We start from the raw sequence: 24,698 nt of genomic DNA, 5'->3' as shown, positions 1-24,698 counted from the left end.
GATCCGTAAACTAAACCAACCCAGCTAACACAGAAGCTGGGAGTGCCAGATGGCCAAGAGAATGTCAGTTACATGGGGGGGGGGGGGGGGGCAGGGGGGTGTGTGTTAGTTGCTCAGTCCTGTCTGACTCTTTGTGACCCTGGGGACTGTAGCCCACCAGGATCCTCTGTCCATGAAATTTTTCAAGCAAGAATACTGGAGTGGGTTGCCATCTCCTCCTCCAAGGGATCTTCTCAGCCCACGGATCGAACCTGAGTCTCTTGCGTCTTCTGCGTTGACAAGTGGGTCTTTCACCACTGAACCACCTGGGAAGCCCCAGTTGCATGGAGCAAAATTCAAAAATCTGCATGGCAAGAAGACATACACTAGGACATAGAGGAGTGATTTGAGCCCGTTTCATCTACTTTTGAGGGAAGGGATACTTGAGCTGATGCTGGGGTTCTAGTTTCAGTCCTATTCAGATTCATCTGAACCCTGATGCAATAGACAGTTTGAGTTTCCTGTTTAAATCCCTGCCCTGGTTTTGTACTGGGAGCATATGATGGCCATACTGTGGGGTGCCTATTTCAGAGGAGAAGGAATAACTCAGCATCAACCAATTAGGTCATGGGATTTCTACTACAGCCACAGAAAAGCTGTGCAAAGAACTCTAAAATCACGCTGATAGAATCTGGGTGAGGAAGCTATTTGAGATCGCATGCTTGTGGCAGAAATCCAAGCACATGCAATGTTCTATGGGCTCCCAAGAGTACGCTCCTTAACTCCTTTCTTTTTTTCTCACTTGAGGATTTTTTGATGTGAGCCATTTCTAAAGTCTTTATTTAACTTGTTACAATATTGCTTCTGCTTTATGCTTTGGTTTTTTGTCAGCAAGGCATGCGGGATCTTCGCTCACTGACCAGGGAGCAAACCCATATCCCCTCTACTGGAAGGTGAAGTCTTAACCGCTGGACCACCAGTGGTTAAGACTTGCTCCTTAACTTTTGATGTGCACAAGAGCCACCTAGAAATGGTGTTAAAATGCAGAGTCTGATCAGTAGATCTGAGGGAGAACTTGAGAGTCTGTATTTCTAACCAGCTCCCAGACAATGCTAAGGCTGATGGTCTGGGGTCCATACTCAGAGCAGCAAGGCTAGATTCCCTCATGAAACAACAAACAACAGAGGTCCCCACGTGCTTCAAACAAATTAACCTCAACATATATAGTATTCCTTGAACCTCAAAGTCATTATGGCAGAAAAAAGAACATACTTATGGGAACCCTGCTCTATCAAAGCTCGGTGTCAGAGAAACTGGATTCCAGTTTCTCCAGAAATCGGAGTCTTTGGTAAGCCTCACATATTACCAAAAGCTAGAGACTATGGAAACTACAATACCAAGAACTATGGAGAATTCACAGAAGGAAACAATATTGATTCTTAGGGAAATAAAAGAATAAAACTGACAATTGCTACCATTTGTTTAATGGTTACCATCTGTCAGCCACTGTTTAAGGTGTTTTATCACTTAATTCTTAATATTACAGTAACTCTGTAGTGTAGGAACAACAGTTACCTCTATTTTAGATATAAGGAATCTGAGACAGAGTAACTTAACTGCCCAAGATCACACAGCTAACATTTAGCAAGACGGGTGTTTAAACACAGGCAGTCCTGCTCTACAGTCTACACATGCAGACTCCCTAACTTGCCCTCCTCTGTTCCTTACACTCCAGATCCACCATCAATAAGTCCTGCCAATTCTGCCCATTCACTAGCTTCAAAGTCAACTTCCCCATCTCCACTACCACCTGCTACTCTTTCTCTCTCCTCATTCAGGATAACACACGGTAAGTCACTTCAATCGTGTTCAACTCTGAGATCCATGGACTATAGCCTGCCAGGCTCCTCTGTCCATGGGATTTTCCAGGCAAGAGTACTGGGCTGCCATTTCCTCCTCCCTAGGACAGTATAACACAGCTCTTATTTTAAAAAAAAAATCCTCTAACTGGATTTCTGCACCTGCTTTTTTTAAAAAAAAATTTGAGGGCTTCCCTGGTTTGCAGCAAGACTATTACATCACACTCCAAGTACCTACTACCTAAATCCTTCAGTGGTTTTCTGTGGCTTCTAAGCTAACAATAGACACACTCAACCAGGGGCCAAGGCACTTCAGGATTTGATTTTATTTTCCTTTCCTGCTGTCTCTTCACCATAGGACCCCTCACACCCTGGGTTCCACCCAGTCTGTACTTTAAACTGACTTTTTTTTTTTTCAACCTCACTGATGGATTTTATTGAGGTGTGAAAATAATTTAGTTGGTCAAGATCAGCATTTTCATGAAATGGGAGAAGAAAAACACATCAGAGTATTATTTGTCAGACTTTTTTTTTCAATGATACAGGTACACTTCATGGTGAAAAACCTATTTATAACCAGCTATCACAGAGAAAAGAAGAATAATGCCTCCTGCATACCATGTACTCTCTTGCCTGCAAGCCTCAGCAGATGTCATTTCCTCTACCTGGGAAGCTTTGCCTGGACCCCTATGCCTAGGTATCCCTGTGTACCCTCCTGGGATCCATGGCACACATGTTGGGATCTGAAGGACCCAGTGTGGCTGTCAGCATCTATCCACTGTCATATACACAAGTGAAGAAGACTGAAAGGAGAAGCTGTAAAGAATCCAACTATTTGGCTGCAGGAGGGCGACCCAGGTATCAAGACCAAGAGAGGGGCTAGGAGAGAAAGCAGGAAGCAGAACCAGCAGAAGCTCCTTCAGCCATCAGGGCACAGCCAATTGTTCCCCAGGACACTCAAGCACACCATGAAGGACACAGGGGAGGCTGACAAAATAGGGCAAAGATGCTGTATTTAGAAAGCCAATTCAGCAGCCCAGGTGAGAACCCGTGAGCATATTTGTAAAGATAGCAACTGCCAGGTGGAGAGCAAGGTCAACCAGGAAAGACTCTAAGCAGGGAGGCTCTGCCAAGCTGGGTTACAACGCAATGCACCTCACGCTTTTATTAGATGCTAACTAGTGCTAAGGGCTTCCACAGTAGCTCAGTGGTCAAGAATCTGCCTGTAATGCATGAGATAAAGAAGACCTGGGTTTGATCCCTGGGTGGGAAGATCCTGTGAAGGAGGAAATGGCAACCCACTCCAGTAATCTCACCTGGAGAATCCCCTGGACAGAGGAGCTGTCCTGCTCCTTGGGCTGCAGCCCAAGGGATCACAAAGAGTCAGACGTGACTGAGTGACTGAGCACACACAACTAGTTATAAATGGGCATTTTACAGTTGACTTTTATATAGTTTCCAGGCCCAACATTAATGGAGTGAAGACCTTGAGGTTGGTTGGAAAAAAACATTCCTATGTGTCCGCCTATTGTCAGAAAGTGCATCTATTTATTTATTTTTCCTATTTGGAAAGGAAAGAAGAGAATTCTTAGCTATGGGTGACCTGTAGGGACATGAAGGCAGGATTCTAGAGATGGACATGATTTTAATCCTCTGAGTGGTAAGTAAAGAAACTGATGCTCAGAGTTTCCTTGTTTTACAAGCTAAGTGCTGGAGCTGCAATCAGAACCCAGGGCCTTTGCAAGTCAGGGAGGGCTTTGTCCACGAAACCTCATGGGGTCAAAGTGCAGTTCCTGAACACAACCCACAAGAATCTCCTCTTTACTTTCCTGGCCCCACAGGTTCTGTGCCCCTTGCCACTGACCAAGAGGGGGGCCCAGTGAATCACCCCTTGGTCACTGAGACAGGTCACTGCGAGGTCCATGAATCCAGCATGTATGTGACTGGAGAAAAAGAGTTACTGTGTTTTAAGTGAGGATATGGATGAGGGTCATGGGAACTGAAATAGAAAAAAGGGCCAGTGTTAGAGACAATCTGGGGAAAAAATGGTGAAATAACTTAATGTCTGACTAGGTGCGAGGGATGAAGAGAGAGAGAGAACCCAAGACTTGGAGACTGGAAAGAAAGCTGATATCACTGGCCAAAATGGGGTCACAGGTGAAGAAAAGGCTTCCAGGGTCACAGAGAGAAAGACCATTAGCTCTGCCCGGGATAAATTAACTTTGACAAGAGGGTAGGATATACACTGGAGATTTCCTGCTGATGTGTTATCTGAGGAAAGTTTTATATCACCTAAGGCAGTTTTATTTTCACTCTGAGTCAGAAAGACGAGCTGAACGGTTAGAACAAGACAGGAAAGGCCTGAAGAGGTGCACAAATTGCAGGGGAAAGTATTGATTGCTGTTTGGATTATCTAAGCTAAAGCCTGGGAAACCTGCACTCTCTCCCCGTATATTCAGGCAGGAGGAGCAGGAAGACAGCGGGCTGGAAGGGGCTCTTTCTTCTCTTTTTGTGATGTTATCAAAACCACACAAAGCTGACCACCGGGGGCAGCAGCCGCCTCCCACATCACAGCCCAAGCCAGGTTTGGATGCAGCTGCTCAGCCCAAGAGAGGCTTTCAAAGCAGCTGCCTGGAGAGGTTCCTCCCGCAGGCAGAGCATCTTCTCCAGCGCTCAGAAGGCTGACACAGCTGGAGGAGGCTGGCAGCTTGCCAGCGAGGGCTGCTGACCGGAAACTTGGAGAAACGTCTGGGGAGGTGGGGAGGTGGGGGGTGGGGGGCTGGAGGGGAGGTGGGGGGCGGCGGGGGGAAATCAAGAAGGGATAGAAGTCAGAGCCGAACTGGATGTTAACAACTACCCAGAGAAGAGGCAAGAGGGGAACGTATTGAGTGCCTTGAGTTCCCAGAAATGGAACTTCTGTGAAAGGCAGACTCGCCACAGAGGATGCCTTCAGAGAACTGAAGATGCACAGAGGCCTTGAAGTTCATCGAATCCACGCACCACCACTGCCTCCCACAAATAGACCCAAGGCCTCCACAGAATAAGGAACAGTCAGGGAGGTCACATGACCCACGCTGTATCATAGTATTTGTAAGCATCCCCTCCCCCCACCAGTACTTGGGAGCACGTAAGTCGATTCAGATATTTCACTGACTACTGCTGGTGTTGCATTTTAAATTATCTTCTTGGATAAATGAGTAAAAATGTTTTCGAACATATTGTCAAATTCCTCTCCAGAAAGACTATGTCACCCAGGCAGATGTCAGCAGCAGAATAGGCTACACAAACTCCCGATGACACACACATGCTCCAAGGGACCTTAGCAGTCCCTACAACATTGTGATAGGTGTGGCTGCAGTAAACAGAAACCCCCTAACTGTGGACAGTCACCACAGGTATCTGATAAATAGTAAAACAAACTATAGAACTGGGCATGGGAACTATCCATGATGAAATATGGGGCTTCCCAGGTGGCGCCAGTGGTAAAGAACCCACCTGCCAATGCAGGAGACGTAAGTAAGAGACGTGGATTTGATCCCTGTGTGGGGGAGGTCCCCTGGAGGAGGTCATGGCAACCCACTCCAGTATTCTTGCCTGGAGAATCCCATGGACAGAGGAGCCTGGCGGGCTACAGTCCATAGGGTGACAGAGTCAGACATGACTGAAATGACTTAGCACACATGCATGAGGAAACATAAGATGAAACTGAGAGAAATTCCATATAAAAGGAAAAATGGAATTGAGATCCCCAAAACAGGTCCATCGGAAAGGGTAGGGGAGTCTCTGATGTCTGCTCTTGCAGAGCTTTGGGTCATCTGTGGGATCAGCCATCCTTCCCCTTCTAGGTTCTGGCCTTGCCCCCAGACATACCAGGAACTGCAAACAAGTGATTCAGAGACAAAAAGCCCCTCTGGTTTCAGTGAGGCACAGTTGCTCTGGTCTGGGTGTGACTTCACTGCCCAGTTTTTGTCCATCAGAAGCTCTGCTTCCTTATCAGGCCCTTGGTTCATATTCATGGTACCAACCAAGACAACCACACTTGGTCTTTTCAGTCCTGAAGCACTGTTCACAGTCTGTCATTCTGAACTCTCCACCTTCCCTGCCATCTCAAAACTGTGGATGACCCCACAGCATGGCCACATTCCTCTGTCTGAGCCTTCTTACCACCTTGACCCCCAAATTGTGAGCCCAGTCTGTGTACTCAGGTCACTTGTTGCCCATGAAGCCTACTGTAGCTTGATATTTAGACCGACTCTGCTTGGTCCTCTGGATTCATAGTGTTTATTTGTCCTGCCCCCTTTCCTTTCCACACTAGCGTCTTCCGGATTTCATCATCCTGGCCCAAATAAGACACTGACCACAATTTGATTTTGCCAGCAGGAAAGAAGAAAGATGAAAACTGCAAGTTAAGGAGGAAATATGGCTTCTTTTAGAAACAGTTATTACTAATATACCTAAATACGAAGCCTAAAGGTAAGGAAATTATTCAATCCATTGAAACTGTTGGATTGGCCAAAAATTTCATTTTGGCTTTTTTATATGATCATATGGAAAAACCCGAATGAACATTTTGACCAACCTAGCATTTATGGTAGACTAGGTTGTGCTCCTGTTATCAAATTTCCCAGGGAATCTCAGTGGCTTCACATAAGAAAGGTCTATTTCCTCCCCTCCTAAGTATTCAATGGGTGTTTCCTGCGTGGATGCTCAGTTGCTTCAGTCATGTCTGACTCTTTGTAACCCCATGGACTGTAATCCACCAGGCTCCTTTGTCCAGGGGATTTTTCAGGCAAGAATACTTGTGTGGGTTGCCATTCCCTCCTCCAGAGTATCATTCTGACCCAAGGATCAAACCCACATCTCTTGTGTCTCCTGCTTCGCAAGCAGCAGATTCTTTACCTGCTGAGCCGCCTGGGACAGCCTCAGTGGGTGTTAGGAGATGGGAAAGAATTGTTCCAGGTAGGAGCTAGGCTAAAGGAAGCTTCAGCTTCTTAAAATTTCATCAGGACCAAGTCTCCTTCTTGATTTCTTGGCAGGTGAGGAGGAACCAGAGGATAAGAGAGGGTTTTCACAGCCTCAGTTTGGAACTGACTGTATAATTTCTTACAACTCATTAGCTAGAGGTGCACATAAGTCTCTGCCCATTTGCAAGGAAGTGAGAATCCCAGTTTTTCCACATAGTGGAAAGGAGACCTGGAGGCTGGTAATGCTAGTAACATCTGGGCCACAATGATTCTAGGTGACACAGCTCTGGAATTCTCCCAATTGCTGTAGGAGCTGAAGGGCTAATGCACCTGCCGTTGTGACAATGCTTCTCATTTTTAGTTGACAAGCAAAGCTGTCTGCAGTAAGTGTGATTAAAAATGAATGAATATGCACTGATGGAATGATGAAATGACAGTGCATGTGTTAAAAACTGTGAACCTCAGCTATCTGAGCATGGTTATTGTTGTTGTTCAGAGGCTCAGTCATGTCCAACTCTTTGCAACCCCATAGACTACAGCACGCCAGGCTTCCCTGTCCTTCACCATCTCCCAGAGTTTGCTCTAACTCAATTCTATTTCACACTTCCATTTTTGTTTCATTTTGGTGGTTTGAGGAGAATACTTTTTTAATATTAGTTTGTAATGTCTACTTTGTATTTAATGAACCAAGATTAAAAGTGGAGGATCTGCCTCTCATTTTTATGGATAATCACATATAATGTTCAAAAGCATAACATACAAATAATATCTTGTTAACAGCAACTTTTAATGCTTCAGTACAGCAGCAGAGTTGCAAATAGAAAATTATATGCATCTGTCTTATCAATATTGTGATTTAATTCTAGAGTATCACCTGCACTTCTACACATATTTAATCTTGTAATCATAGCCCTCTACAGACAAATCCATGGCAATTCAATACGTGTATGAATTACAGCACTAGTTTTCTAGGCCTGGCATTAGAGTGCATGCGTGCCCGGTTGTGTCCATGGACTATATCCCACCAGGATCCTTTGTCCATGGAATTTTCCAGACAAGAATACTGGGGTGGGTTGCGATCTCCTACTCCAGGCGATCTTCCCAACCCAGAAATCAAACCCTCTTCTCCTGAATTTCCTGCTTCAGCAGGCAGATTCTTCACCACTAAGCCAGACCTGGCATTAGGATGCTTTAAACTCTTAGTGCATAAAATGAACATCTTGCCAACAGGACATTTAAAATAATGAGGAAAGAAAGCTATTGAATTACGCTTTATTATTGCTTGCTCTTCTTCCTCTTAGTACATGTTGAAAAAGCTTTGAGTTATTTATTTACATTTAACTCACAGACAAGGCTTTTATACACTTGAAAAGCCTACAATAAGATTAGGATGGCTGTAATTCTGTCCACTAAATTTTCCTGGAGATATCTGAGCAGTGTGCTGGGTATGGTCTCTGTAGCACCTCATCAACTCACATCAGAAAAGCAGCAAGAAATACAAGTAATAAAATATTTTTCAGTTGCTAAGTCATGTCCAACTTTCCAAGATCCCATGGACTGTAGCCCACTGGGCTCCTCCATCCATGGGATTCTCTGGGCCAGAGTACTGGAGTGGGTTGCCATGCCTTCCTCCAGGAGACCTTCCTAACCTGGGGATCAAACCCTAGTCTCCTGCATTGGCAGGCAGATTCTTTACCACTGAGCCACCAGGGAAGCCAAGTAATCAAACAGGTGTTCTCTAATTTCCCAAATGGGGTTTATCAAGCAATGTTTTCTTTACTGAGATCACCGCAAAAGTGAAGTGTTTCAGCGGGACCTAATTCTCAACAGCTGAAGACTGTCATTTGAGAGACATCTTTCGAAAGCCTCCTCTGCCCCAGACATGTGTCTCTTCCAAGCACACCCAGCCCCCAACAAGGATCACAACTCTCACTGAGTCCTCCCTTCTATAGCTCTAAGGCTCCATGAGCATAGGGCAAGCAGCCAGCCTGTCTGTGGGACTTAAGATACTTCTTAATCCCAAAAGCTGATAAACGCTAGTATTGATTTTCAAAATCATTCTCACCCAGTTTCATAAAATCCTTGCTATCATTTTGGTGAAAACTGAAGTGACCTTTTTAATATCACCTGTTGTTCTCCAGGGAGTAGTTGCTAAACCAGCAATAAAAATTCCAGAGAACAATATTTAATAAGACCACACTTAAATTTACAGAATATATATGTTAAAGCCAAACTCACTAATGATGTAACTCACGAATATACAGAATATTAGAATTTATAATATTTTTATCAGAGTTAACAGAAGGCCAAAAAATTAAAAATTAAAAAAATTCTCTACTCACTAATTTTTCTAAATCTATTTTCTGGTGGGAAAGAATACAAAGACTAGAAAAGAAAGTGAAAGGAAGTGTTAGTCACTCAGTCATGTCCCACTTTTTGTGACCCCATGGACTGTAGGCCGCTAGGCTCTTCTGTACATGGTATTTTCCAGGCAAGAATACTGGATCTGGTAGCCATTTTTTTCTCCAGGGGATCTTCCCGACCCAGGAATCGAACCTGAATTTCCTGCATTACAGGCAGATTCTTTACCTTCACCAGGGAAGCCCAACATAGAGTACTGCTAGAAAACAAACAAAAAAGAGACTTGAGATGAAAATATATCTCTGAAACAGAAATCAATTCAGAAAATTATTTCACTTGAATAGATACCCATTTTATAAACAGAAAAACTAGAAAGAAAAACTATATGACATGTTCCAGTTTCTAAAGTTGATTTGTGAATGGAGCGGGAAAGATAATGCTTTTCTCCTAACGAGTTCAAATATCTAATTTGAGGGTTTTTCTTTTTTTCTTTTTTTTTTTTTTGGTACTGATTCTCTAAAGATCTGTAAAGACTGAAATGTTTTTGTTTTGTTTTGTTTGTTTGTTTTGTGTGTGCGGACACTGTAAAGAAAGATTCTAACTAAAGTATAAAAAAAATATTTTTTCAAAAAAGTTTCTATGTACATTTCAAGCCTCCAGCATCCTGCCTAGATTTCTTTCTTCTCTTTTCTCATTTTTTCTTTTTTCTCCTTGAGATTCTCACAGGGGAAAAAAGAGGGAAAATAAGATTTCATGAGAGGATAGTTCTGACCTAGAAAGAGAAAAAGAAGATCTTTAACGCAGAGGAAAACAGAGACAGATCTTTAAAGAGATGGGTGGGAAATGTTACTACATTGTTTTGTTTACGTGGATATAAAGAAAAAGGGACCAAAATTTTGTTGCTTGAACAAGGAGAGGGATTTTCTTATGAGGCTCTGAAAGGTTTTATAGTTGAAAAGTAATGTGAAAAATAATAACTTCTGCCACTGAATGATTGTTATAAGGCTCAACACCTTCAATAAAAAGATGCGTCTGTTCAATTTCCAGTCACATCAAATTCTCATTACAAACAGCTAAATCTCATCTCTCCATGAGCCAGACTGTATCAAAAGTAGCAGCTGTATGCATTATGTTTTGTAACACACACTTATATCCCATATCTCCCAGGTCACAAAGCAAATTCTAGGACCTTTTCCCCTCAGTGAATGACAGGCTTGGATGCTAAGCTTCTGCGAGACCAGGAGCAGGGAAACACTGGTAACCAAAATGCCCTTGAAAACAAGAAAGAAATTCTGGCGCTTTTTGGAAACAGAATTTTCCAGCTCCCAAGCATGTGTATAAAAACAATTTTTGTGCTAAAGAAAAAAAAATCAAGTATTGTTGAAAATTTAATTCAAAATCCATAAGAAGGAAAATAAGAGATGCATTAAAGCCAATAAATAAATAAATCCCTATGAAAGAAAACTGAAAAGCCTGCTTAATAATTTCCATGCCATTTTCTCTTATGTGATTTGGAAATGTTCAATATTGTTACATCCTTCTAAGGTTTGGGGAGAGAATAAAATGCCAAGGGGGTTAAAGTTCCCAGACAAATCACAAAAATCAGGACAGAAAGGTGCAGACTCTAATGATGAATGCTAGGATTCAGAGTGAAGGCTCTAATTTAAAGCACAACTTACCTTACCAGGACAGAGGCTAACGGACTTGACCTTAGACAGCTTTGCCCTTTAGAGAAAGGTCTTTTGAGCAGTGAAGAGATCCTCCAGTAGGCAAAAAGATGAATATCATTTCAAAACAGAAAATAGGTCAACTGATATGGCTGAATGAAAGCTAGATATTGTCAATTTTTCAATGCAGTAAAGCTGAAAATAAAAGGTAAAATTCAAGGATATAGGAATGATATGCTTTCTTTTTGGCAGCATGTCCATTCTCATACTTAAGAGTCTGTCATTTGCTGCGCCTGGGAATGTTGGCTTCATTTAAGACTTAAATCAAATCAAGTAATTAACTAAAGGGTACATGCTTATTTATATTGCTCACGAATTGATGCAAACAGTACTCCAGAATAGGATAATTGAAGAAGAATTAGATGATAGTGCTGGAAAAAAAAATCAACATTTGGCAATAAAATGGTTTGAGGATTAAAGAAATAAGGGTATTTATAAGGCAAGAGCAGTGACAATGATGAAAAATTATAACGCATCTTATAATTATATAATCTCCAGGGTAGACTGTCCATCCAATATGGAGATAATAATTATAACTATAAATTGTGATTATATTAATATAATTAATATATTATGTTAATTATAATTATATTATTATCATTGTAAATTATAATCAATTCATATACATAGACCCATGGAATAGTTTGCAAAAGTGGCCATAATACTTTGTAGTCCTTCCAATCAATAAGTGCAGTTTATTTGCTCATCCTTGAATTTGAGCTGGCATTATAACTTTCTTTGACTAATAGAAAGTGGCAGAAATGATATTTTACCAGTTCTGAATCTAAACCTCTCTCTCTCTTTTAGAACCTGCCACCTCCATTTTGAACCAGTCCCAAGTCTGGTTGGTCTAGCCTTCAATACACTGAGGAAACCACTGCACAACAGCTGCAGTTCCTCCAGCCAGCAAAAAGCCAGTCCTAGACGCAGAGCCACCTAACTGACCGGAAGCTGACCACAGACGCAGGAGTGACTCCATTTAACTACCCAGCTGATCACAGACCAAATTGCCAACCCTCAGAACGATGAGCTTACATAAGCAGTGGTGATTTTAAGCCACAAAGTTTTGTGGTGATCTGTTACATGACAAAAGATAGATGATGGAATCCATATATTCTAAGAAGCTTCATAGAAAATGTATTATTAACTTAATTTTCCAAAGCACTGTTGAGTATGAACTATTCACTGGGCAAAATGACAAAGCCCACTAATACTGTATTGAGGAGACAGAGTTCTCTGGAGCACAGTGCATCCTGGAGATGTCAGGAAGACTTGCAACAAATATACCTGAGTATTTTTGAAAGACTTGAAATTTACTAATGAGTGGGCCAGGCGAAGTAAGTGGGGAGAGTTATTTCAGCTACAAGGAATGGTAAATGCCTACAGAAATTAAATAGCAAGGTGTAAGAATGAAGATGATGACTCAGTTGGTAAAGAATCTGCCTGCAATGAGGGAGACCTGGCTTTGATCCCTGGGTTGGGAAGATCCCCTGAAGAAGGGCATGGGAATCCACACCAGTATTCTTGCCTGGAGAATCCCCATGGATAGAGGAGACTGGCGGGCTACTGTCCATGGGGTCACAAAGAGTCAGACATAACTGAGCAACTAAGGACACATATACAAGAAGGAAGATGTAGGAATTTCCATTAGTAGAACATAAGTTTTTAGTTTGGAAATGGCAAGATACGAGAATAAGAAGTTAATAGGAACCAGACCATGAAAGCTTTTGGTGGGCTCATAAACACCTTGGGTGGAAGAGTCTTGATATAGGCCTAGGACAGTGGTTCTCAGACATGAAAGCACATGAAAATCATCTGGTGGCGTTAAGAACAAAAATTTCTAGGGCTCTTTCACCCATAAATTTTGATCCAAAAACTTGGTGATGGAGTCTAGACTTTGGGCTTCAAATTTTGTTTTAATTTCTGTTTTTAATATATAACCCAGGAGGGTCTGATGTAGGTTGTATATGGGCCACACTTTAAAAAAAAAATCACTAGGAAATGGGAGGTCTCCTGAAATGATTTCAAAAAGAGAGTGACTCAGCACTCCCTGTATTATTTCCAGGTTGGCATTTAAGAATGATTTTTCTGGCTGAGTTTGGTAGGTAATTGAAGGCACTCAGAGAAAGAGACAAGGACAAGAAAATCTGAATGAGGTCAGTGGAAGTAAAAATTGGAGACCAATGTGTGAAATACTTAGGAGGCTAAATGCCAGGGATTTGGGTTGACTAAAGAAATGGAGGTGGAGGGGAAGGGAAGAGTCAAGGATGGCACCTAGATTAAATTAGATTTAAACCAGCTTTAAAATGTTCAGAAAGCACTAGTTTGGAAGTTACAGGTACACACTGAAAAGTCATCAGTGCACAGGTATAAACCAAACTATGGGAGCTGGGGAGAGTTCTGGGGAGTTCCCAGGATAGTGAACAGAGGAAGAAGGGATGAAGCCAATGGCAGAACCCAAAAGTACAGAAACACTTGAAGGACACATGAAAGATGAATAGCAGGTTGAGAAGCTGGGAGAAAATACTACAGAGTGAAGAGAAAAAAATGGCTACAGTGAAATTATATTCCTAGTACCCATAAGTTGGCACAGCTCCAGGAAAAACTAAAATGTTTGGTCGCCCTACTTAAAAATTAAAATGTGTCATTCAGAGTCTCTTGTGATCGCTGCCAGTCTCATTTCATTAGAATTTTGGGTGCAGAAGACTGAAGAGTGTGGTTTCAGTGTTGACCTTGAAATAAAAATGTGAAAACAGAATTCATGTAACCCTTTTAAGAAAGTGTAAAGTATAGAGAAAATTATAAATAAATAAATATGCAAAAAAAAAAACCCTACTTAGGAACTTTGGTAAACAACCTTGCAGAGTCTCTCTATCCATAAATAATTTTAAATTACAAGGATCTTTGATTTAAATTGTACATATTACATGCATACACATGGGGCTTCTCTGGTGGCTCAGTGATAATCTGCCTGCTAATGCAGGGGACAAGAGTTCGATCCCTGGGTCAGGAAGATCCTCTGGAGAAGGAAATGGCAATCCATTCTAACATTCTTGCCTGGAAAAATCCCATGGACAGAGGAGCCTGGCAGGTTGCAGTCCATGGAGTCACAAAGAACTGGACACAAACAAGCGACTGAACAACATCATATATATATAACACGCACACACACACACACACACACACACACACACACACACACACAGAGGAGATCAAATCAAGATGACCAGAGTAGGAGGATATAAAACTCATCTTCTCATGAATATATTAAAAGTACCTCCACATGTAGAACAGTTCTTACTGAAAACTAACTGGAAACTGGCAGAAAGACTCCTGTACAACCAGGGCTGTAAGAAAGATACATGTGGAGTCAGGTAGGAAGGCAAGAGAGTGAAAAAAAAAAAAAAAAGAATCCCATTTAAAATCACATCAGAAAGAATAAATTACTGGGTATTTTCTAAGAATAAACCATGGAGGTGAAAGACCTATATTCTGAACTATAAAATATTGGTGAAGGAAATTGAAATTGATACAAAGAAATGGAAAGATTTCCAATATTCTTGGATTGGAAGAATTAATACTGTTAAAATGTTCATAGGAGATATGGGTAACAAAGCAATCTATAGATTTAAAGTAGTCTGCATCAAAACACCCAGGATATTTTTCACATAGCTAGAATAATCTTAAAATTCATATGAAACCACAAAAGACCCTGAATTGACAAAGAAAAATGTAAAACATATTTTGAAAAATATTTGGAAAGTATAAAACTGCTATAGGTATTATGCTCTTTTATTTTAGACTATATGACAAAGCCATAATAATCAAAACAGCATGGTACTGAACAAAAACAGAGACATAGATCAACGGATTAGAAAACTCAGAAATAAACAAATATACCCATGGTCATTTAATCTACAACAAAAGAGGCAAGAATCTACAATGGAGAAAAGACAATCTCCTCCATAAGTGTGCTGGGAAAACTGGAAATCTCCATGTAAAGGAATGAGATTAGGACATTTCCTCACACCTTGTACAAAAATGAACACGAAATGGATAAATACCTAAATGTAAGCCTTGAAACCATGAAAGTCCAATAAGAGAATATACATAGAACACTCTTTGACATAAATCACAGCAATATTTCTTTGGGTCTGACACCTAGGCAAAATAAATGAAAGCAAAGTTTAAAAACTGGAAATGAATTAAAAGCTTTTTGCACAGTAAAGAAAAGCATCAACAAAACAAAAATCAACCTAAAGAATGGGAGAGAATATTTGCAGATCATATGACTGTCAAAAGGTTACTATCCAAAATACATAAACAGCTCATACAACTGAGTTGTAAATAAACAGTTCATACAACTCAAAAAAATCAAACAACCCACTTAAAAATAGGCAGAAGACCTGAGTATATTTTTTCCAAAGAAGACATATACTAGCAGAAACTTGAAAAGATGCTCACTATGCTTCCCTTGTGGCTCAGCTGGTAAAGAATCCATCTGCAATGTGGGAGACCTGGGTTGGATCCCTGGCTTGGGAAGATCCCCTGCAGAAGGGAAAGGCTACCCACTCCAGTATTCTGGCCTGAAGAAATCCATGAACTGTATAGTTCATGGTGTCGCAAAGAGTCAGACACTAATTATTAGAGAAATGCAAATCAAAATAATAATGAGATATCACTTCATACTTATCAGGATGGCTATCATAAAAAATCCTACAAATAACAAATACTGGAGAAGATGTGGAAAAAAGGAAACCCTTGTCCACTGTTGGTAAGAAGGCAATTTGATGTAGCCACTATGTAAATAGTACAGAGGCTCCTCACAAAACTAGAAATAGAACTACCATATGATCCAGCAATTCCATTCCTGGGTATATATTCAAAGAAAATGAAACCATTAACTCAAAAAGATACATGTACCACTATGTTCATAGCAGCACTATTTACAGGAGCCAAGATGCAGAAGCAACTCATCTGTCCATCAACAGACAAATGGATAAAGATATGTGTGTGTGTGTGTGTGTGTGTACATATCCATATATGTGTGTATATATGTATGCATAATAGAATATTACTTTGCTATAAAAAAGAATCAAATTATGTTATTTTCAAGAAAATTGATGGGCCTGCAGAGTATTATGCTCAGTGAAATAAGTTAGACAAATACTTTGTTATAAGTGAAATCTAAATAATTTTTAAAAAGAATGTATATAGCAAAATAGAAACAGACTTACAGATATAGAAAGCTAGTGTATACAAGTGGAGAGAGGGAAGGGCAAGATAGGAGTATGGGATTAAGGAATACAAACTATTATGTATAAAATAAACAAGCAACAAGGATATAACGTACAGTATAGGGAACTATAGTCATTGCTTTGTAATAACTTTAAGTGGAGTATAATCTATAAAAATACTAAATCACTACATTGTACACCTGAAACTAATATAACACCCTACCTCACTTATTTTTAAAACTTGAAAATATATATATATATACACAGATCTGTAGTAATAAATATAATAAAAATGTGTCTTCTTCAGAGAATATTGCCATTCCACATGTAATAATCTGTATCCGAGTTGGGAAACGATTGCTGTAAAGGGCCAGTAGCAAATATTTCAGGCTTTGTGAGCCATATGGTCCCTGTTGCAGCTACTCAACTCTGCCCTTGTTCAGCAGCATGCAAGCAGCCTTAGGCAACATGTAAATAAATGAGCAAGGATGATCTGGCCCATAGGCTATAGTTTGCCAAATGCTGATCTATATCATAATTTTAATGACTTCATATTGCTTATGGCTGTACCATAAATTATTTAACCAACCTTCAAGAAACATATCCCAAGGAGATTTTCAAATGTTTGGAAGTGTATGTAGAAATATGTTAATACCACTAATGTATAACATCAGCAGGGGAAATTTGAAACAATGTAAATGTTCATCAAAAGGAGATTAATTAGATAATTTGGGGTATACATGATAATTTCTTTCACAAATTCTAAGTGGTATATTTAGAACATCAAGTATAATTTTATTTCTCTTCTGAATTATCCTGCCCTTAATTTAGATCAGTTTTTTCAATTGCAGAGATCTGAATTACTTTTTAAATAAATAATAATGTGAATGGTCATGTTGTTTTGATTTGACTATTACAGGAAGATAAACATGTATAATATTATAAGGCAATATGTTTGTGCTCAATCATGTCCAACTCTTTGCAACCCCATTGCCTGTAGCCTGTCAGGCTCCTCTGTCCGTGGAGTTTTCCAGGCAAGAATACTGGAGTGGGTTGCCATTTCATCCTCCAGGGGATCTTCCCCACCCAGGGATCTAACCTGAGTCTTGGGGCTCCTGCATTGCCAGGCGGTTCTATATAGTATACAGTATTATATAATCGACAGAACTTACATTTCTCCACTTACCCCACCAGTGTTCTTTTCGGTTCAGGATCCAATCCAAAAATCACACTTTGTATTTAGTCGTCATGTTTTCTGAGTCTCTTTAAATTTGAAATATGTCCTCAGTCTGCCTTTGTTTTTCACAACCTTACCAATTTTCAAGAGTGTTGTTCAGGTACTGTGATATCTCAGTACTGAATGAGCCCATCTACTGCTCAAATCTTGGTTTCTTTTTCTTTTTTTAAACTTTTTATTTTTACTTTATTTTACTTTATAATACTGTATTGGTTTTGCCATACATTGACATGAATCCACCACGGGTGTACATGCGATCCCAAACATGAACCCCCCTCCCGCCTCCCTCCCCACAACATCCCTCTGGGTCATCCCCGTGCACCAGCCCCAAGCATGCTATATCCTGCATCGGACATAGACTGGCGATTCGATTCTTACATGATAGTATACATTTTTCAATGCCATTCTCCCAAATCATCCCACCCTCTCCCTCTGAGTCCAAAAGTCCGTTATACACATCTGTGTCTTTTTTGCTGTCTTGCATACGGGGTCATCATTGCCATCTTTCTAAATTCCATATATATGTGTTAGTATACTGTATTGGTGTTTTTCTTTCTGGCTAACTTCACTCTGTATAATCGGCTCCAGTTTCATCCATCTCATCAGAACTGATTCAAATGCATTCTTTTTAACAGCCGAGTAATACTCCATTGTGTATATGTACCACAGCTTTCTTATCCATTCATCTGCTGAGGGACATCTAGGTTGTTTCCATGTCCTGGCTATTATAAATGTGCTGCGATGAACATTGGGGTACATGTGTCTCTATCAATTCTGGTTTCCTCGGTGTGTATGCCCAGCAGTGGGATTGCTGGGTCATAAGGCAGTTCTATTTGCAATTTTTAAGGAATCTCCACACTGTTTTCCATAGTGGCTGTACTAGTTTGCATTCCCACCAACAGTGTAGGAGGGTTCCCTTTTCTCCACACCCTCTCCAGCATTTATTGCTTGCAGATTTTTGGATCACAGACATTCGGACTGGTGTGAAGTGGTACCTCATTGTGGTTTTGATTTGCATTTCTCATGGGCCAAAGAACTAAATAGACATTTCTCAAATCTTGGTTTCTAAACACCATGCTCCAATGAAATAAAACTATTAGTCTCTTAAGTCATTTTGCTAATTGTAAAACTGGTACAGAAAAAGTACAAGAAGGGCCTAAAATACCTTGTGGTACCAGACAAAATCAAAGTGCTTGAAAAAAAGAGATGGGTAGGTATAATCTAAAAAGATACAGGAGCACACAAAACTTTGTGATAGGCTAAAACCTATGGAATAAAACAAATTCATTTGTCCATACTAGTATAAACAATGTGTGAATAGATGAATGGATGAGTAAATGAAAAAACTTTTCCTGACAATGAATTTCCAACTGGGAAACATGCCAGACATAATTGTTTTAGGCTAGAATCACCAACAGATGCTAAAATCAGTGGTTGGTGTTATTCAGTCGCTCAGTCCTCTCCAACTCTTTGTGACCCCATTGACTGCAGCACGTCAGGCTTCCTTGTCCAAAATTAGTGGTAAAGGGTGATAAATAAAAGCTACATAGATACCCTTCAATTCCTTCTCCAGAAGATCTTTGTTAAATACAATGAAATACAGTAACTTTGCAGTAGAGAAACCAGACAGACATCACCCTCACCAAGGGATCAAAGTCACCATTTTCAGAAATGGAACAAATTGGCATCATATCCCTTCTGACTTGATGCCTGGAGAAGGTCACAACCTCACTTTTTGGTATCTTTGCCAAAAATGTAAAACGTGAACTTAAACAGGAGGACATGTCAGAGAAAAAGCATCAACTGCCAGAGCTTCATTGACCTAGTAGTAGACACACTAGGGTACACTCACATGTTAGATGTACTTTCAGCTTGGCCTTGATTCAGTGCACAGAGATCCACTGAAAGACTTTTAAGAAGAAAATGACAGGGTGACAGCTGTGTATCAATGAGATTAAGCTGGCAGCAGAGGGTAAGACACAAAATGAAGAGGGTGGATATGAAAGCCGGGGAAGGCACTTGCCCGATAGGAATCTGTAACATTATTTCAGGCACACAGTCACAGTAATCTCCACTAGGGTAATGGCATTTGAAATGGAGGAGAGGAGAGCAAGCCAAGAAATAACGGGAAGAAAAATCGAAATTAGTTTTCCACTCACTGAATGTGAAGGGGCTGCAGGAGAAGGAAAAAGGAGGCCCATGTCACTAGACTGAGCGCCTGGGTGTTTAGGTAGCAGGCGGATCAAGGAAGGAGGAGGTCATGGAACTAATTCTGTTCTGTACAGATATTTGAGACTTCTTCAGAACATTCTAAATAAAATGTCTAGCAAGGAGCAGGCAAGATCAGTCTGCTGTCGGTGGGAAGAGAGAGAGCCTGTAGGAATGGGTGCATCTTCCATTAAGAAACTGAGTTTGAAGAACACATGTACCTTCTTCAGTGTCGTGATGCCAGTAAGGGGCAGAACTGCTATTAAAACCCAGTTCTTCCCAATTCAGAAGTTTCCATGATCTAGAGGAAGTGCTGTATAAATGGAGACTCTCCAAAGGATTAAAGAGCTTCCCAGGCAGTGGTAAAGAACCTGCCTGCCAGTGCAGGACACGTAAGAAACATGGGTTTGATCCTTGGGTCAGGAAGACTCCCCTAGAGGAGGGCATGGCAACCTAGTTCAGTAGGAGTCTGGCAGGCTACAGTCCGTAGGGTCTCACAGAGCCAGACGTGACTCAAGAGACTCAGCATGCACGCAAAAGATTTTTAAAAATTGCAAACATCAGCATTTATCAATTTCTAAGTCCACAAACAATCAGGCTTTGTACCAAATTATGAGCCACTCTTTTCAAAACATATAAAAGAGTAAGGTAAGTTCCCTTTTTGTCTGTGAGTCCCATTGGGCTTTACATGAAAGTAAAGGCCATATTTCAGAACCTCTTAAGACTTCCAACTGTTACTTGACTGGCAGTGTCTAGTCAACCTCAGATATCATTCACTCAAGTACTATAATTTTATAGATAGGGTATCTGGTCCTGCACATTCAAACATTTATACATAGGCTAGATGGAAAAGCCTAGGTATAAGTAGTTGAATTCGTATCAGGTCTTCCAACTTGTTGCTTTAATTTTTATTGAAGTCTAGTTGATTCTGGGCTTCCCAGATGGCTCAGTTGGTAAATAACCCATGTGCCAATGCAAAAGATGCAAGAGATACAAGTTTGATCCCTGGGTTGGGAAGATCCACTGGAAAAGGAAATGCACCCCAATCCAGTATTCTTGCCTGGAGAATCCCATGGATGGAGGAGCCTGGCAGGCTACCGGCCATGGGGCTGCAGAGTCGGATATGACGAAGTGCATGCTGTCTCTCTCTCTCACACACACACAGACACACAACTTCACGGTTGATTGACAGTGTTCTGTTAGTTTCATGAGCACAGGAAAGTGGATCAGTTATACGTATACGTATGTCCACTCTTTTTTTAGATTCTTTTTCCCTTATAGGTTAATACAGAATCCCCTGTAATCCCCAGAGCTAGAGTTTTAAATTTCAATGCTCTGTATTAGTTGGCAGAAGTGTTGAATCCTGAATATCTACATTGAACAGGAGTTCAATCTCTGAATATATTTGAATCCACAAAAAGCAACATAGTTGAGGTCAGCTCTGAGGGAGGACAGGAGACCTATCACTCAACCTGTTGGGTTCTAGGGCATCACTGAGCTTTGACAGGAACGAGGACCCGGGCAGAAGTTGCTGATCACTAACTACGACTGGAACAGCAGTTCCCTCCCACTGGGGACAGGTGCTGTTCACATCCCACACCCCGCACATTCCACCCCACTTGCACTCAGCATCCTTCTGTTAAAGGCAGGCGATGAGACCGGAGGAATCAGAGTGCCCCCCCATCCATTCCTCAGAACGGCTAGTATGAATAAGAAAAATCTCTCATCGTAGTTAATTCTTTAAAAGAATTTAAATCTATAGTTAAGAATTTATATTGCTGAAATCAGTAAGTTTACTCTCATTAAATATGTTTTCCTTATTTCTGATACCTGTAACTAACAATGAAATAAATATATGCACACTGAGAAAAGCACACATAAAAAGGCACATCCCCGCATAGACACAACTCTTCTCTTAAATTGCCACAGCCAAAGTAATCACATTCTTAAATGCTTCTCCAACCACAGTTCATTACATACTCTAGGAAAGGTGTTTCATTACTGTTGTTTATTTATTTATGCACCTAAAAAGGAATAAAAACCATTTCTAATTCAGGTACTCTCAAATCATGCTCTATCTTCTTGCAATTAAAACACAAATTTACTTAAGACACTGCTTGCCTAAAACAACCATGTTTTCAAAATAGGCACTCCATGAAATGTGTTAGTAACAGCTGAATGCTCAGGAGCAGAGCAAAGCTTCAATTAAAGGATTACAGTCCTGGATTTAAAATGGAAGAGGCTGGAAGCTCAGGACTGAACATTTCTGCTCTGCATTCATTGTTTCTGACTTTAGTTTGGTTTTGATTATTCTTTTCCCTTTTCCTTTCTTGCTTTCTTTCTGCCTTGCGTAGAATTACAAATTGTAGGGAGAAAAAGCAGTCTGATCTTACCAAGGAAGTTGTTTTTCTCAAGTTGTTTCTTTTATTTTCAAGTTGGTTCCCAGCCCCACCTTTGTGCAATCTAAACCTCCATTTCTGGTGAGTCACCAAGGTCCAAAGTCTGCCCCACAGCATTACCTGAATACTTGAATTACCCAGGAACCAGCTTGCTCACAGGAACTCTGTTTTCCCTTATATAAAAATGAGCTTTAGAAATGTTTAAGCAATAAAACAATTAAAAATATTTAAGCAAAAAAAAAACAACCAACTAAGCGAAGAAATAAAGAGGCTGGATGTTGGATTTCACTGATACCAATAAACATGTCCTTTCTCTCTCAATAACACCACACACATTCCTAAGCAACCCAAAGAAGTTACTGAAAATTGGCACTTAAGGGATTTTTCCGAAAACACACAAAATTGACAACTTGTAAAAAACCATTGGTCGTTTTCCCATCACTGATATATTAAGAACAGAAGGAATGCATCAGCAATCTTGTTAGATAACCGTACTTAGCCACTGAAGATGATATTATTTGATCAGACATACTTCAATGTGTAATTCAGTGCTACTCAGGATTGAGGCAGAATTGCTTCTCAGCTGGATAAAAAAAATACCAAATAAATATTTTTGAACTTCTCAGCAGGTGATAATCCAGTAACTGAGAAACAATTCATAGGCGTATGGAACAAATTACTATGGTAATTGCAAAAGGATTATGAATACTTATAGGTCAGTAGTCTTGACCTTTTCAAAGCTAACCGGTCCTCCAAAACTAGAACTTAAAAATAAATGAGATGGTGGCAATGTTTTCCTTTTTTTTTTTTTTTTTTTACGTGAATGAGAGCAAGGTAATGAATTATTTAAAAATACTGTCTACATTTTTGATGGGCTCCCAGGTGGCGCTAGTGGTAAAGAACCTGCCTGACAATTCAGGAGACATAAGATATGCAGGCTGGATCCCTCGATTGAGAAGATCCGCCAGTCCAGGTTCAATGCATGATCTGCCAGTCCAGGTTCGATGCATGATACAGAGTGCTCTGGGCTGGTGCACTGGGATGACCCAGAGGGATGGGATGGGGAGGGAGATAGGAGGGGGGTTCAGGATGGGGAACACATGTACACTCATGGCAGATTCAAGTCAATCCAATGGCAAAACCAATACAATATTGTAAAGTAAAATAAATTAATTAATTGATTAAAAAAAGAGAGGATACTTTGGAGGATGGCATGGCAACCCACTCCAGTATTCTCGCCTGGAGAATCCCATAGACAGAGGAGCCTGGTGGGCTACAGTCTACAGGGTGGCACAGAGCTGAACATGACTGAAGTGACTTGGCATGCACACACCTACATTTTTACTTTGTATATGGGTGAGACCATATGTATACCTGTGGCTGATTCATATTGATGTATGGCAAAAACTATCACAATATTGCAAAGCAATTATCCTGCAATTAAAATAAATAAACTAATAAAAAAACAAAGAATATTTTTGTTTTACTGGGAACACACCCACATCCTGTCCTGCTGTCTTACAAATTCTAGATGGCCCCTGGATGGCAAGAAAAAAGGGGAAACTACACAATCTTCCTTTATTTATCTTAATTCTGACCATACATTTGGAAAAAGTGAAGGATAATCTGGCCAGCGTTTGTTCAATTCTGGAAGAGACAATATCAATTTCATAGCAACGCCATAACCACTTACTGCCATCATAGCAGGGCCATTGCCTGATGAAAATATAATTGGAAAAAACTCTTCTTATGTGGCATTGTAAACCATCTGCCATATTCAGGTTTTACAATATGTAGCAAACTCAAAAAAGTAAAGACAAAAGAAACAGAAATTTCTGGAACAACATCAGCATCTAAGAACTACAAAAGATCACATTATTAGGGAAGGAAACACAAAAATAAACAGCAAATTAACATGTAAAAATACCTCCCACTGCAATTTGCTTTATCATGTTCCTATGTGTGCTTCAATATATTCCCAACCTCTCAAGAAGTGATTTCCTTATTTTTGTTTGTTTACAACCACATAGTGCTGTGGGCCCAATCTAAGTACTTTATAACTATGAAATAACTCTATTTGCATAACAACATTATGCGGTAAGCACTGTTATCACGCCCATTTTACAGATGAGCAAAACAGTCAGGACTGAAACAGTTTATAAGAGTATGTTTACTCTAACCACTATAATATGTGATTGCTTCCTTTCTTTCCTATATGGTCATAAAAATTTCTCTACAATGTAGGTTATTCTTAAAAACTGAGGATTACATTCTGAGATGAATTTCAGAGCTAGCACTAACATCCAAATTTACATTCTGGTACTCTGTCAGTTATGGAATATGTGCTTCTTTCCTGAAAAGCTTTCATATAAAACACAGGTCAACATAAAAGATGAAAGATGCTTTCATGCCACCAGTGATGAAGAAGACAGTGATTAGACCCACTGTGAGTGCTCTATTGATATATACAAATATATGCATATTGTGTATAAAATGAATGCCACCTCTCATTCAAAAATAGTCTCTATATAGGAAATATATAGATAAGAAAATAAAATCAACATTATTTTCCCTCCCTCCTCCTCCAAAATATGATTTATTGTTTGTAGTGAATAGCTATGTGTAAGAATCAATAAGACCCTTCTATCCAAAAGAGAAGATAGCAAAAAGTAATGAGTAAATAAAACTAAGAAAAAATTAATTATTGTCTCCCTACAAGAGCTAAAC

At 40.2% G+C, this 24,698-nt stretch overlaps 1 protein-coding gene across 13 annotated transcripts in view; it reads right to left on the bottom strand.

The window, feature by feature from the left end:
• The window catches only part of INPP4B (inositol polyphosphate-4-phosphatase type II B), an 887,198-nt gene that overhangs the window by 574,003 nt on the left and 288,497 nt on the right, over positions 1–24,698 (bottom strand). The window lies entirely within an intron of this gene.

This window comes from Ovis aries, chromosome 17, assembly GCF_016772045.2.
Source record: "Ovis aries strain OAR_USU_Benz2616 breed Rambouillet chromosome 17, ARS-UI_Ramb_v3.0, whole genome shotgun sequence".
NCBI classification, from domain to species: domain Eukaryota; kingdom Metazoa; phylum Chordata; class Mammalia; order Artiodactyla; family Bovidae; genus Ovis; species Ovis aries.
The sequence above is the reverse complement of the archived record's forward strand: the minus strand, read 5'-3'. Positions and strand labels throughout refer to the sequence as shown.